Here is an 8,124-nt window from a genome sequence, read left to right on the forward strand (position 1 = left end):
CTGACAGTTTTTTTAATAATGCTTTGAAATAAAATTTCCAGAAATACAACTCTGTCAACTCTCCAAATTTCCTGTATCCTCACCCTGTTGTTCTTACTTTGCAGCTACTGATATCTCAAGACGCTGTTTTACATGGAGAAACTGAGGCACAGAAAATCTGCAGATGTTTGATGAAATCAGAGACAGATCCAGGAACTGAAGTAGAAGAGCAGTCCCGGCCTTTGAGCATATGCCCGGAAAGGAAATGACTGTGGGCCAAAGGAAAAAGAAAGGAAACATGCTTTCCACCATAAATGAAGCATTTGTTATATGCTGGAAACCTGAGAAGAAAAGAACACTGATTATTGATCCCTTCTCTAACTTTTCATATGATGCAGTTTTAAGAAGACCAAAGGAAGCTGAACCAACATTTATAACCTGCATTGCAAAACTCTCATCAGTATGCAGGAGGCTATCCTTTCATAGTAACACTCTCATTGCTTTCTTTTGAAGTTTGGTGGGTTTTTTACTTCATATGAAATGATTAAAGTTCCTTGTCTTCAGAAAAGAGAGCATTCCTCCTGCAGATGCAGTGTGCAGGCTTCTGCATCACTCTAGCTCTGTTTCTTCACCTTATCCAGCAAAAATTTAAATAAGCTTTAGCAAAACAGTTTGAGAGAACCTCACAGGAGCATATCTCACTGGCCACGATGCACTCCTGGGGTATAAGTGCCTTGGGGAGAACATTTGAACTTGAGCTCTCTGTAGATCAAGTGACTCCATGAAGAAAGGGTATTACCTTATACTCACACTTCTTCGAAAGGCAACTGAAGCCTTTCTAGCTAGAAATAAAAAATCTGCAAATTCTACATAGAGTTAGGAACTTGCCTGCATTTCCCTGTAGGCAAAGCTTATTTTATATTTGTACTTTAAACATTGGCATCTGTGGCACCTCAAAGTGACTTATTCTCTCTGAAGCTCATTGGAACTCATTGGGAGAGCTGCACGGGCAGCACTGAGCATTATGCTAAGTTCTCTGCATTAATATTTCTCACCCTACATTTCAATAGAGCCATTTTTAAGAGTATCTAATCAGGATACTCCTTTGCATACCATTGGTCAGCAAAAGAAATACAAGAAATGGTGTGGTTTGTGTGCTTTTAGTACTGCAGCCCTTGTCACTGAAAACAAGATGAAGGCAGTGCAGGATCTCTAATATCACAAATAACAGGACAGAGCTATATAGAACCGATGTCTCCTGTTGTAGTGCCACTCGCAGTTGTGGTTCTTCTTCTCCTTTGTAAAATATAATTTCCATTGGTACTTGATACAAGACAGAAAAGGGACCCTAAGTTACTCACTGTGGGAAAGCACATTATAAGGGCTGGGAACTGGCTGAGTAAGTTTTCAGTGTGTTCTATGGAATTTCCTTCAGAAGTATTCAAAGTCTTCATAAACTTATGTTAATACTGACAGAGCTGCACAAGACAGTGCACAGCTTCTTCAGTGCAAAGCTGTGAGCATCTTTCTAACAGGGGAAAATGCATATTTTTGGACTTACAGGATAAACACAGCTGAGAAGTTAGTTTTAATCAGGCTAATTTTTCTAGTTTAAGAAGACCCCAGGTTTTGCTTTGTCATGGCTGTGTGAACAGAGGTTTTTAGTAATGTTAATCAAATTGTTAATGGTAATATTGCAAGGTTACAAAATTACTGTCTCGAAAGTAAAGATATATTGGGGATGCAGATTCTTGCAGCTGTTAAATGCTGTCTTGGACCATTTATGAATGTGCAGTGTGATGTAAGTCTTCAAAAGATTGGTTTTTTTCCCCACTGGTCCTGGTATGTGACTCGGTGTCTGGGGGGAAGGGGTTATTTCCCAAGCAGGTATTTTCTTCTTTGTCATGGTGCTGTTCCATGGGAGGCCTCTTGCCTTGTTCACTAGTAACTATCCCAGCCCAGGTCATATGACATACTTGTTCTCCATGATTCCTTCTGTGTTCCATGCCCCAGGTGCTTCAGGAGACTGAATGAATTCACCATCACATTGTTCTCGTGTGAGAGGGAGGTGGTGTCCTTCCCATCTGACCAAGAAGCAACTGACATGTAGAAGAACTCAGGGAAAATCTTCCCACTATTTTGGATAGTCCAGCCTGAATCCTCTGCAGCCTGATTTTTTGAGAGCATCTAACATTAGCTGTTTGTTTTCGGCTGCAATTTGCAAGATGCAGGGTGTTAATATTCACTTACAAATTTTGATGATAAAATAATTACAGGCATACACAATTCCAGATTCCATGGAAATAGTTTTTTTAAAAAAGCACTGTAACAGTGCACTGATACTTCAGTGACTCAGTTGGCTCCAATATAGCATAAAACAGGTATTATATGAAGAAAAAATTGCACCCTTTCTACCACATATTTATAGATATTTGTTCTTAGGCTAGCACAGATAGAATGAATCTCCAAACTAACAATCAGGCTGCGATCATGAAACTCCCTGACTCATATGTGTCATGCTGTCTCAGGCTCTATCACTCTGATGATAGCTGTTTATCTTAGATCACAGCTCTCCTAGACACAGTTTAAATTATTTGCCTCTCAAAAGACAGCAGCAGGTTTTCTGCAAGTGATAAAAAGGAAAAATATGCTGATCAAGTGCAGTACACAAGCTGAAACATCCATTATTTAAGCATATTTCAATTCTTTAAACATATCACTCCACAAGTCTTTACTTTCAGCTGCTTGATCTTGAGAGCCTGTTTATTGATTCAAACAGGTGAGGGCAAACCTTTATATCTGGGATGGATTATAGAATTACAGTACTGTTTCTGTGGGATTTTTTTTCCATTTCCTTGACTTTAAAAGGGCCTTGCTTCTGTAACTATGCGTACCTTTAACCCTATTGTCTTTTGTTGTCTTCCTTTCCCATTTTGACAAAAGCCTTTGATGATTCCTAGTGGTTCCCAGTGTCAGGACCTGCAAGTGGAAAAGTGTTTAGAAGATACTTAGCAATTCTTTGAGGAATTAGAAAGACTTGTCCGTGTTAGATGCAAACAACTATGAAAAATCCATCCCAGAATAGCCCATGATAGCTTACAGTCCTCTGGGCAATGTGGATTTCTGGTCCGAGGGCCACGAGTGAGGCACCTTGCCATCATGAACCCAGTCTTAGACACATGGGTCAGTTTTCTGGACTGCCAGAGAGCCTGCCCTGGCCTCAAGACAGCTTTCTTTTTTTTTTTTCTGGTTTTGGTAAAACTGTGTTGATGGTGCCCTCAAAAAGATCTATCTTTCTTACACCTTTCACCCCTTTCATAATGGGATTGTCCTAACACCTTTATTTTCAGGATGATGGCAAATACTTGTTACTGATACAAATTGTCATTTCTGTCAAGAATGGTGTAGCCAGCAGGACAAATGAGGTGATCACCTCCCTATACTTGGCATTGGTGAGGCTGTAGCTCAAGTACTGCATTCAGTTTTGGACCCCTCACTTTAAAAAAAGGCATTGAGGTGCTGGACTGTGTCCAGTCAGTGAAGGGCAACAAGGCTCATTAAAGGATCAGAGAACACTTCTTATGAAGAATGGCTGGGTTTGTTGAGTCTTGAGAAGGCTCAGGAGGGACCTCATTGCACACTAAAACTACCTGAAAGGAGGTTGTAGCCACGTGGCAACTGGTCTCTTCTACCGTGCCTGCAGTGAGAGGACCAGAGGAAATGGCCTTAACTCAGACACTGCAAATTCAGATTAGATATTAGAAATTTTTTTTCCCTGTTAGAGTGGTCAAGCATTGGAATAGGTTGCCCAGAGAGGTGGCAGAGTCACCATCCCTGGAGGTGTTTAAGAGGTGTCTGGATCTGGCGCTGGGTGATGAGGTTTAGTGGTTACAGTGATAGTGCTGGGTTGATGGCTGGACTTGATGATCTTAAAAGGTCTCTTCCAACCTCGATGATTCTATGATTCTACGTTGTTTCTTTCAGTTCTGTTGTGTTTCTTTTTAGTTCATAGCATGCCATTGTTGAAAGTTATTTGGAAATTAGGATTTGTTTAGATTTTTCCTAGAAATGGCAGGCTCTGTTTCCTTCCCTTTCTTCTCCATTGCTATGTCCTATATTGAATAAAAGATAGAGCAGCCACTGCACATAATAACTCAGTTTTGTTTTTACAGAATGTGCTAATGAAAACAAACCTAGAAATGTTACATCCTGCATCTGGCTATATACCTTTAATCATGAGTGAGCTGCATTTTATAAGCTATGAAGGGATTTTGTAGAATACACTTTTCTGAGCAAGAGTTTTGGGGGCAATAGGGTTTTGAGTGTGCTGTGCTAGCACCTCACCCCTGCAACTCACCTGTCCCCCAACAGCCAGTGTGCTCAGGGTATGTCCTTGGGCCCCAGGAGGATGCATTTGCAGTCCCACACATAGTCCTCTAGATTATGCTCAAAATTCAGGCTGAACAGAAAAATAACGTATCCTCTTTTAATTCTTTAGGCTGGAAGTATGCTAGTCTGGCATGTCACTTCCAAGCTAGGCATTCAGAGGATGAGAGAAAACTGAAGAAGAGTGGATTTATAGAAATCGAGCACCCTCACCACTGAGGGAAAAAATCCTCCTGGGGGCTGGTGGAGTGTCAGAAACAAGAAATCAAGCATCCCTCTCTGTTAACATTATCTTTCCAAAGAAGAGAAGACACATAATAGTGGCAGGAAACTGCTGTTAGTGAGTTGCTTTCCTTCCAGCTTGTGAGATTGCTGCAACAAAAACATAGCTCAGCAATACATGTTGTGGTTATGCCAGCGGCAAGGCACTATTCGGAAGGGATCAGCTGTAAATAAACAAAGATCAGAAAGAGAAAGGAGTGATGGGGGGGTCATGTGATGATGACCTTAGAAGCAGAACTTTCCAACCCCATTTGGTTTCCAAGGGACTGCGAATACTATTTTTTTACCCCTTGTCTTTATCTCTTATCGCTGCTGAAGAAGGAAATTGTATTTTCATCCTCATTTTACAATGAGTTTGGAGTAATTGGTTACCAAAATGCATAAAGTTGAGGTGGAGGAAGATTATTGCAGTGGTTTTAGTTGTATCCTTACAGAGTGCCATCTAGGGAAACTCAGTAAAACCTCATCAAAGGTTGAAAGCTTTGTCTCTCCTTAAAAATCAAACCAGAAAATGCTTCACATATACGACGATGCTCCAGGACCTTGCTACAGCTACTGAGAACACTGCTTGGAGTACGTAGGGTGGCTGTAAAACTATAGGAAAAGAAATTGGCAAGGGATTATGACAGGATACAGACGAACTAGGTTTAAAAAATCAACAATCCTTTGTCCAGCTTGTGAGAAAAATTATGAGTTTTAAAATCCTGACTTGTAAACGTGGTGATTAAATCAATTAAGACAATTGTTCTTCTTTCTTTGATTCTCTGAGAGGACAAAAAAGGAAATCTTTAACTTTTGCAAACATATAAGAAGGTCAGCAACCGTATTTACCTATATTTTTGTTTTATTTTAATGGCCTGTTTTGATCTCCTGTTCTAACTTAATGTATTTTTAATCAATGTATATTTGGAATAATGTAATCAAATTCATAATTACACTTCTGCCTAACATTTCCTTTACTTAAAATTGCTTGAGTCAGCCTAGAGAAGTCTGTTTTTTCTCCTATCTTTCTGGAAATTGTGATAGGCAAGCAAATAAATTCTAAAGGTCTCAAGGCAGCTAATTATGCTGAGATACGTTGATGACGCTTGAATTTCTACTATTATTTAATTTCCTAAAATAAACTTGCTAAAGAAAATTTCCTTTATTTCCTTTCTTTCAGAAAGGCTCCTAAAATTCTTGCAAGAAACACTCAGAAGGGCCTGTGCATTTAGGACCAGCTCTTCAGTCTTCAGGCATGAAGCCATATGCAGACAAGCTTCCCTTCTATAGGAAGCAGCATTTGTTCCTTACACCATCCCTATCTTCTCTATCTTATCTGTTCCTTTCTCATCTCTTTATTTGGCCTAACATGGTCAAAAAACTGTATCTTACACATGCTTGTCTTAAAAGGCATTCCATAAAAGGTCTATATGATCTAATAGCCTTGCTGTATCCCCTCTAGCATATACGTTTTTCTAAATTCTTTGGATTAGGAACAGTCTTCAAACCCTATACAGCTCTTAATCTAGTCACAGTTCAGTCTATGGCTTGGCTCCTAGGTGCTGTTAAAGAAACATATCTAGAAAATTTCATTCTGCTTATGTCTCTGATATCATCGTTGCATCAGTTCTTTTCCTGGGAAGAGGCTGTAATAGGCTGGTGCTATGTTAAATCAGCCAATGATAGAAGTTGTTCTCATTTTTCCTTGAGCTGCACAGTGTTTTTTCTTTACAATATTGATTTAACAGTTTGCAAATATTTGATATTTACAAATACCAGTGGAAATAAAAACTGAGTTGGCAAATATATCGATGTCATTCTGTCATTTGGTCATCCCTCTCTTGAATTCTTAGCACCCCTTTTACAAGCAATCTCAACTCACATAATTTTAACAAGAGGATAACAGTAAGTTCCTTATTTTTGTAAGTATGATTAATAAAAGGGGAGATGAAAATCAATTATAATTATGGCTAACAGTAAAAAAAAAAAAATCTAGAGCTGTGATACCTGGGAGTAAATTAATTGGTAGAAATTGGATAAATTGTTAATAAGTATGTAGCCTGTTCCTGCTCTAACATTTTTCACATTACTGAACTGGAAAACTCTAAGAGTTAATGGTGTCATTGGGTGAAATTCCTCCCACTTTCACCCCCTTTTAAGTCAGTGTCAATATCCATAGATTTTTATAGGTCTCAGACAGTGGCAAGTAGCACATACTTCAGTTTTGTGCATACCTAAGTACATATAATACTTAAGTAAATACACATATTACTGAAGCCCAGAAATTGTAAAGGATTTTACTTTTATTACAAACTGAATAACAGTGGTTGAAGTTATGCTGTGATTCCTTTTCCCTCAGTATCCAACCCTCTAATCAAGCTCTCCTTCCTCCATTTCCTGCTTTTAGGAGAGAGAGGTGTTGTTATTTGGCAAGTGGCTTTGTCTGTTCTACTCCACGCTAAAAATGACAAATGTGAAAGAATTGTAAAATAGCCAAAAATTGCAATGATAACACAGCCATTTCCTACCTTTTTAAAAAACCAAATATGAATAAATTGTCCTTAATAGCATATGATTATCTTTTACAGTATCTACATTATAAGAAGAATAAAAACATAAAAAGCTTTAGAAAGGTTACAGTGAGCTTTGTAGTGCTTTTCATTTTGTTGTTCAAACTGTATTACACTGTATGGAACAGAATTAATATCTATTGAAAATATAAAATAAATTAGGGAAGCTTAATTCTCCATACTGGATACAGCGGAAAAAATTATTTAATTTTGTTGTTAATATTCTTTAATTTTTACCTGCCCAACAAGCTTTTTGCTTTGTGTTTTGCCTTGGAAGCATTCAAGCTTTGACAGGCCTGTGTACAATTGCAGGACAATTCTTAGTCACCTGCACTAAGTTGCAGTAAATCAGTGTTTTAAACTGAATAATCTCTCATGGAAGAATACTGCATGTTCATAAACCCTCATCTCCTTGAAGTATTCTACGTTAAAATGCCAAGATGGGAAACTATTAGCCAAACACCTCTCTGTCTGCCAGCAGCTGCTTTGAGGGGAAATCAAGTGATTCGAAGAACCTGAACTAGGGCAAATCCCATCCTGAGTGAGGTACTGGTACACATGCAACCCTGTCCCTTTCTAATTAGCTCCAGCAGTCACTGTGTCCATGATTCAATTAGCACTTTGTAATTGTAATTTCATTCTAACCCTATTTTTGAACTTATATAATGCCTCAAGCCAGCTTAACTTCTTTTCCTCCTGTCAGAAGGGAGTTACTAGCAGGGAGCTGGAATGGCCCTGCCAGAACTCCCCTGGCAGACACTGTGCCTGCTCTGTGAAAATGTACATTTCACCCTTCAGCTAGATCTAATTTAGAAATCTTTGAGCTCATAATGATTTCCTATAGTTTGGCCTAATTGAATCTAAGTGCTTTTGCATTAGAACTGGAATGCCCAGCTGGGCTGAAGCTGAAAACCTGTGACCCTGA

At 38.8% G+C, this 8,124-nt stretch overlaps 1 long non-coding RNA gene across 1 annotated transcript in view; it reads left to right on the forward strand.

Moving 5' to 3' along the window:
• LOC135409963 (uncharacterized) overlaps positions 1 to 3,863 on the forward strand; it is a 29,343-nt gene extending 25,480 nt beyond the window's left edge. The window contains exon 5 of the long non-coding RNA XR_010428456.1: positions 105 to 3,863. This is a non-coding gene — a long non-coding RNA (uncharacterized LOC135409963). The remainder of the gene's footprint in view (positions 1 to 104) is intronic.
• Positions 3,864 to 8,124: the final 4,261 nt, after the last annotated feature.

This window comes from Pseudopipra pipra, chromosome 2 (genome assembly GCF_036250125.1).
Source record: "Pseudopipra pipra isolate bDixPip1 chromosome 2, bDixPip1.hap1, whole genome shotgun sequence".
Taxonomy (NCBI): Eukaryota; Metazoa; Chordata; class Aves; order Passeriformes; family Pipridae; genus Pseudopipra; species Pseudopipra pipra.